The 8,265-nt window shown below is 27.7% G+C and overlaps 1 long non-coding RNA gene across 2 annotated transcripts; it reads left to right on the top strand.

Annotated features, from left to right (window-relative positions):
- The first annotated feature begins 1,091 nt into the window (after positions 1–1,091).
- Positions 1,092–5,558, top strand: LOC130950820 (uncharacterized). 2 transcript variants are annotated; one of them, XR_009073747.1, is made up of 10 exons: positions 1,092–1,453; positions 1,542–1,706; positions 2,279–2,337; positions 2,419–2,503; positions 2,663–2,798; positions 2,970–3,396; positions 3,930–3,982; positions 4,859–4,977; positions 5,058–5,134; positions 5,229–5,558. It is a non-coding gene; the product is annotated as an uncharacterized LOC130950820 (long non-coding RNA). The 2 variants fall into 2 exon arrangements; XR_009073746.1 differs by having other exon boundaries at positions 1,094–1,453; positions 1,573–1,706; positions 5,229–5,556.
- The last annotated feature ends 2,707 nt before the right edge of the window (positions 5,559–8,265 follow it).

The following is an 8,265-nucleotide window of genomic DNA, read 5'->3' on the forward strand; positions in this document are numbered from 1 at the left end:
ATATAGGAGAAAAATATATTATTATATGATAGAATTAATATGAGTATATTTTATTATTAAATAAACAAAATTAATATAAAATAAAATTATACATAAAAAAACAAAGAAAATAAAATTAAAATAGCAAAAGTGATAAAAAGATTATTTTTATAATTTTGTTGTCATTTTTATGTATAGAAGATTAGAAAATAGTAAATTTTTAACTAAATTAATTTATATTTGTTGTATTCAATTTAAATAAGTAATAAATTATCTTATTTTAATTTATTCCTTAAATTTATATATCATAAAAATTAAATCAAATAATTAATATACATAATTTTAAATTATGTGATACTTAAATATCTATTCAAATCAATTAGTTGATATAATTAATTCATCATAATGAATTGACTTTAATGAGTTAAACAAAATAATACAGAAGCATGCTACGTTGATTCTATCATTAAAGATAAAAATTCGATTTTTATATGATAAGATAGATAATATAATAGACGGCGAGAAAGAGAAAGATAAACATTTTAGATCCTAAGTTGTTTTATTTGAATGTTGCAATGTAGGTATCACATTATTTTACTTATTCTACCCTATGAACCCTTTTGTAACTTTATTTCAATATCAATAGAATTTCACTACCTTTGAGTACTAAATTAAAATTCAAAATGAAACTAAAAAAAAGTAAAGAGTATAAAATTATTAATTGAAAAACACTCTAAATAATAAAAAGCCAAATTAACTTTAATATTAAATTCATTAATACGATTTTAATTTTATATAATAGTTAGAAAATATATTAGTAAAAGCAAATGGAAGAATAACTTTAATTAGTATTTGATAAAATACTCATTTAAAATAATTAAAAAATATAAAATTATGATATTATTAAAAATAATACATTTTCATGTTAAAAAAATTATATTTAAATAAAATATTTATAAAATATAAAATTTAGAGTAACATAGCTTTATAAACCACTACAAGATTTCTACTTGTTTATGGGAGTTTTTTTGTGGAAGTTTTATAAAACCTCCATAACATATTTTATGTATGGCAAAATATAAAATCCCCATTGATTAAAGCTAGTTTAAACTTTTTAAGCCCAATTTTCTAAACCAATAACCAATCCCTAACCTACTCTGATTAAACCCAAACAATGCAAAGTTAACTCCAACAAAAAACTTGTCCAAAAAAATCGAAAGGGGAGAAGATTGAGAATGAACCCTAGATCTACTAGCCGCCGCGGTACTAATCTCTTCGCCATTGTCACCATCAGGCATCAAGCTCACCGTAGCGTCTGAGATGAAAGGGAGAGTAACCGGCGACGCCCGCGACGCCATCCTTCCCAAGGTCCAGGAGCAGGTTTCCATCCTCAACTCCACTTTCTCATGGAAGGAGTCAGATCGAGCCGCCGCCAAGCGCGCCACTCACACGCTCGCCGATCTTGCCAAAAATGGTAAATCCTCCGTTCCTCTTCCTCGATCTCCTAGTGTGTTGCTCCCTTTGTTTCAATTTTTGAAAAATTCGGTCGTGCATGTCTCTAGGTGTAAGTCCTTCAATGGTTGTGTCTTGCAGAGGAAGTGGTGAACGCGATTATCGAATGAGGAGCTATTCCGGCTTTAGTTCAACAATCAGCACCTCCAAGCTCCTCTCGTCACGGAAGAAGACCTCATTCAGAAGCTGTTGCGTTTGAGTATGAGGTTGAGAAAGTGAGTACTTTTGCACTTGGATTTCTTGCCGCTGTAGTTGCCGCGTTGAAAGCTTTTGAATCAAGCCACTGTTTTAGTTTGTTTTCTTTTCTTCTTCAGTTTTCATTTGTTTTTGTGTAGAGTGATTCCTGTGGTTGAAGTTCTCTGACTAATTTACTGAACTATTTTATCTATGTATCTTCTATTTTGGTTCCTTACTCTCCAAATCAGATTTGACAGAAGCTGGTAACTGGAGTTAAATTTTGGAGCTGAGCACTTTCTTTTCTTTTTGTTTTTACATCTATAAATTTACAGAAATCAGGTTAGAATACATATTCAAGAAATGTTCACATCAGAACAAAGTTAAATATTCACAATTTTTATTGATAATTATAATATTTAAGTATTTTTTAATAATTTGAAGGGTATGAACATTACAACTAACCTGTAATTGTTTATGCTTTCTTTGTAGCTTTAACATGAAAACATGTCCATAGATATTATAGAAGTGATCTGAAAGGAATAAAAAGTGAGTTGAAGATAATTTCTAAGAAGTTCTTAGTACTATAACTGAAATTTCCTTTCTTTCTCAGGTGAAAGTAGTAATGGAATCAAAGTGCTTAATGCTAAAAACACAATGCAGAAAGCAAAGGTAAGATAATATTAGAATAGTAGTTTAACATGAAAGAATTTTAGCAGGATTAATTAACAAACTTAATATTGTAATTTTCAGGAAAAGAATCTAAAGGGTTACAGAGAGAAGCAACAATTCTCCACAGAGTCTTCAATAACTTCTATGTGTGTGGTGGAAACTGCAGGTGGAGTTGCGAGTCCCGGTGCTTCTGGATCACTTTAATGTGACTTATATAAGTGAATTTGGTGCTCCAGAATTTTGGTACTTTAGTTACAATTTCAATTTCAAATGAATATATGTCTCAATTTATATGTTAATGCAAAAAGCTTGCACATTTTTCTAGGTCCGCTATTTGCAATTTCTGGAACAATTTCTGCTTATGAGAGCTTGACTCTTCGAGGTTATGATGTTGTTGCTGTTGTTTTGGAAGATCACGGCCTTCTAAATGAGGGTCGAATAATGTCTTATATGCGGAACAAGTAAGCTTGATCATACTAGTTGCTATATTTGCTTTCTGCTTGTTGCATTACATAAAGAGAAATCTTCATACTCTTGAAGGACAAGCTATGTTCCTTATTTTTATCTCAATTTTTCTTCTGTTTTTTCAGTATGATCTCTATTTATATACTGTTGTTCACTTCTTCATGCAGGCTTCCTGTTCTAGTGCTACCCCCTGTTCCAAAAGGTTTGTTTCGAGTGGAATATTTGGTTTCATCCTCAAAACTTTTTTTATTAATTGCCATTTGTCTTTTATCTTTTGTTATTACTATATTTATCTATTTAGTTATTTTTAATAATGCTTCTTAAATCTATAAATTTTTATTTTGCAATACTACGTGGAATATCTTAAGAGACCGAACTATCTTGAACTTGTTGCACTTAGTTTTTATTTTAGAATTAGAGTCATGAATTCGATACAATTACTACAGGTGTCATTATATGGTGATAAGTGATAACTTGTTACTACATGATTCTAGTTTGTTGGTTTTTTTAAAGGCTCAGAGCACAGAAGTTGTAGCTCTGCTATTTGATGCCTGTGCTAGTTGGTGGACTCAAGGACCTAATGCTATATTACAGGTCATCCTCTGTTCTTTCTTTCTTCTTCTTCTTCTCTCTCTCTAGCTGGTTATTCTGAAATATGTTCTTTATGTCTTTCTTTTATTGTTGGATGGGATTGTAAAATTGTTGGCTAATACTGGAAAAAACCTTGGTGGTTATTTTGCTTGTAGTAGTGTACTTAGACTTGGTATGTATCTTGCTATTATATGCCAAATCTTTTCAAAGCTTATTAAGAGTTGGATGCACCTTATTTAGTACTCATAAAGTTGTTTTTAATGATGGTGTTTTCTACTTTTATGTCAAATTCTTGTACTCATAACTGTCATGATAGATTCATTTATAGACCTTTATCTACTGAACATAAAGTTTAGAGTATACTTCATATAGAACATACAAGCTTCTATGCTCCTGAAATCTTTTATGGACTTGCCATATAATTTGGCATAAATTTCTGCACTCCTTTGTTACTCTACGGAACTAAGTTATTATTTATTAGGTGATTCCTTTATACTTTCTTTCATTGCTTATGTAAATGTATGTTCTCTCTTCAGATTATGCTTCTAGAAGCCGTTGTAATAGTTATGGCACCAAGAGACAGTTCAAGGTAAGGCACATCACAGATGTATCTTGAATTCTTGATTTATAGAGGCATCTCTTCCCTAATAAATTTTGGAAGCACAATTAGAGACCATAAGTTGAAACTTGAAAAGAATGTAAAATCCTTCTTAGAAAAATTAATAAAGGGTAAATTACATTGACATTTTTTCAGTTGTGCTACTCTGGTTTTTAATGACAATTTTAATGTATTTATTTCTAATATTATTAGTTACATTAGATTAAGATTGTTATATTTTTTCTAGATTATATCATTGGAACTGAAGCCATCCACAGTTTGTGAGATAAGTCTGAGAAGTGTTACATTCTAGATTATATCATTGTGCTCAGAGTCCTGTAGCTGCTGTTTCCTCATATCAACTCTACTCCATAATGTGTTGTTCTGCCAAAATAGTTGCTTCTTGGGGTTACTTTCTTCAGAGTAAAATAGTTAATTACAGTGTGTAGCAGATGCTAATCCACACATAACTTATAGAAAGAAGTTCTCAATATTGAACCAATGGGATTAATTCTCGGTCCAATTAAAGTAAATTAAATTGAATTAACAAGAAAAAAGGGGTAAATTTAGGGAAACTCGATAAGAAGCAGGTACTATGCTATTCTTGAGTCATAGAGGGTTTGTCATTCCTGCAAATTGACAAAAGCTTGACATCAAGACCAAAATGAGGATGAGAAAACAGAATTCAACAAATTAATGAGTATGTATAAACACTTAATGAATGAATTTGATCATTCTTCTCATGTTTTTTGTTCTAATACTTTGTCTATGTTACACCTAGATTTTGCTAGGCATGAACTTCAAATCTACCGTGGACATTCCGATCCAATAGTACCTAGTTAATAATCCTTGTTATGTTATATGCAGGTGAAGACAGTGGCTCGGATTGTGGAAAGTGATGCAAGGAAAGTAATTTGCAAGGAAGTAGAGAGGATCAAACCTGTGGCTGTAGTTCTGGGATCAAGAGGCAGAAGCTTAATTCAGAGGTTTGCCTCTCCATTCCCTCTGCAGTTATCCAATACTGTTCTAAATTTCTGATGCAAGAGTGTGTTTCTTTTTTGTTCAGTGTGCTACAGGGAAGTGTTGGAGAGTACTGCTTCCACCACTGCAAAGCAGCACCTGTTGTCATCGTTCCTAGAAAAGGTTTGCAGTGTGCCTCTATCATTCTTTTCAGGGTTGTATTCTCTTGTAAGTGAGTATTAAAATCTTGAAGGAGTTTCATTTCCTTGATTGGCAGATGCTGGAGATGCATCAATATTGTAGTGAAGCTTTGTACGTATGTCAATTGGCCTTGTTAATATATCTAACAGTCATGTTTAGTGAAATGAAGATTGGTTCTGACTCATTTTCACCAAGAATAGAGATGTTTTTCTTGCATATTTTCACATGTTAACCACTAGCATGTTATTAATTCAATGGCTTAGTAACTCATTTTCTCATTGTGCTATTTAGACTTTCTTTGATGTTACAAAGCATCTGGACAACTTTATTTTTTGAATAGGTTTATTTGAGTTGCTGTTAGATTCTACTGGTATAAATATACTATTCATTTGTAGTTGTAATTAATGTGATTAAAAAATGATGGTAGTGTGCTATATTTTGTTTTGAAGTATTTCTTTTAATTTTCTTTTACATTTTTAATGTCTTGTTTAAATATTTTTTTAATAATAAATTATCAGTAGTGTAAGAATAATGTAAATTAATTTTTAAAAATTATAGACAGGTTTGTGAAGGTTTGAAACCTCCACAAAATACCTGTTATTTTTAAAATGGAAAAGTCTTTTTGTGGGGGTTTTGAACCGCCAAAAATATTGACCAAAAACTGCCACAAAAATTAAATATAAAACCTCCACTAAATACACACAAAACCCCCACTGAATAGATTGTGGAGGTTTTTAAAAACCCCCCACGAAAGACCTCGTGGCACCTCAAATTTTGGGGGTTTTAGAAACCCCCACAAATTATTTGGTGGGGGTTATAAACCTCCACAAATAAGAGAAAAAACTGCCACAAATAAATAAAAATCTTGTAGTGAACATTAATCACTAATCAATTATGAACTAACATAAAATTATAATATAATTTATTTATGAAAAAAAAATTAATAATTAATATTAATAAATATAAAAATCATCCAAACACTTTAATTAAAAGTATGAATGGTTAATTATTATTCATTATTAATAATATTTTGTTCATAAAAAAAAACTGAAAATATAATTATTCAGATTTAGATTTTAGAAAAATAAACATATAAGTAACAAATGATCTATCTTGTCATGTATATTATAAATTAATGAATTAAACTAACTGATATAACGAATTATAATTAATTAATTGGTATAAATTATAATAAATTATATGATATTTAAAAAGAAAATAAAATGAATAAAAGAATAAAAAAAATAGAAGAATAGAAGACTACAATAAAATAAATTGAATGTAAGTTTTTTTTCTTTTTACAAATTTTATATCACATCTGCTTCAATAATAATAAATAAAAATACATCAACTTAATATCTAAGAAAAAAAGATGAGATAAAATCATAACACAATTCTAAAATAAAAGTTTAAATTAAACCATAATATCATTGCACAACACAAATTAAAAGTAATTTCACACTACAAAATACCACACAAATAGATAAATGACTTAAGCTTAATTATGGATTTTTTATTTATTTATGCAAACATGATAACACCATGGTCTATAAATGCTTAATGGATAACATATCATATATTGCTCTAAATGATGAGCACGGGAGTTGAAGAGTGTGTGCTTATTTGTGTTCATGATAGTTGCCTTCTTGTGACGGCGCCTCATAGGAAGAAAAAGAATTATTGTAAAAGCTACCCAATGAAAGAGTAATTGGTAAATGAATGATATTTTCTTCTAGCATATATGGTCTTTTATAGCAGTAAAATAAAAATGGAATGAATAAAATTTTGTATTTTTATATTAGAAATAGAATTTGATATTTATCCTAATAAAATTAAATAATTAATTAGTTATATTTAAATAAATAAAATAAATTAAATAAAAATATTTTTAAGAATTAATCAAATCAATTAGTCAATACAAATAATTAGTATAATTAATTTTATTTGATTTATTGAATTCAAAAAATAAATTAGAAAATAATTGATTGAATTAATTAGTTGATATAATTAATTTATTATAATTGATTGAATTTAATAAATTAAAAAATAAATAGAAAAATATAGGAGACAGTGATTTTTTTTAACTAAATTAATATGTATTTATTGTATTTAATCAGTATAAGTAACAAATCATCTATGTTATTATATATCTTATTTAATCTTGCATGGCACAGGTAATTATAAGTTATATTTTGATTTCTAATTATTTACATACATTAATGATTAAAATATATAACATAAATATCGTAATTATTATAATTCTATGATATAATTATAATTAACATATTTTATCATAATTAAATATTGATTTGATATAATTATAATGAAAATACTTTCCCAAAATAATATAATTTACTATTATTCATCCACTAATTATTTGGCAATAAACCTTAATATGATTTTTTACATCTCCGTTATGAGAAATAACTACTTAGATATAATATGTAATATATTACTACCTTAATAAGTTAAGGCACAAATACAGGATTTAATTAAGGTGATTGAAACTTTCACCAAACAGAATATGACCTCAATGAAATAAAAAAGGGTATTCGATTTTGCATTAATTAGCTATTCGAAAAAATAACATACTCATTCATTATTCATGTTTCATTATATTTTTTAAATAATATATAGAAAACATATATCCTGTGTATAAAAATGTGACTATTAGTAATTTTATTAATAAACCTTTTTTTAAACTATTACTAATTTCAATTTTAATAGAAAATATGAGGAAATCATTTTGCTTGCCATAAATAATATACTAAAATTGTTAGTATATTATCTTCTATATGGTTAATTGAATTTATCAATGATTTTCCTGTGTAAATCGTTATTATCCCGTTTTTAATAACTACTTAATATATAAAATTTGAAATTGAAAATTGTTATTACTAATTCAATTAATTGATTAATTGAGTAATAATTGTCAAATTATTAAGATACAAATCATATATTATTTATATTTCAATTACCCGTGCCATGCAATTTTTGTAAAATTAGTATGCAATTTTTTATGTCAGTTAATTAAATTAATTGGTAATTTTTGTCAAATTAATATTATTTACCTAGTTAATAATACTATTATTAATAATTATTTTTTGCATTGA

This window comes from Arachis stenosperma, chromosome 9 (assembly GCF_014773155.1).
Source record: "Arachis stenosperma cultivar V10309 chromosome 9, arast.V10309.gnm1.PFL2, whole genome shotgun sequence".
Lineage (NCBI taxonomy): Eukaryota > Viridiplantae > Streptophyta > Magnoliopsida > Fabales > Fabaceae > Arachis > Arachis stenosperma.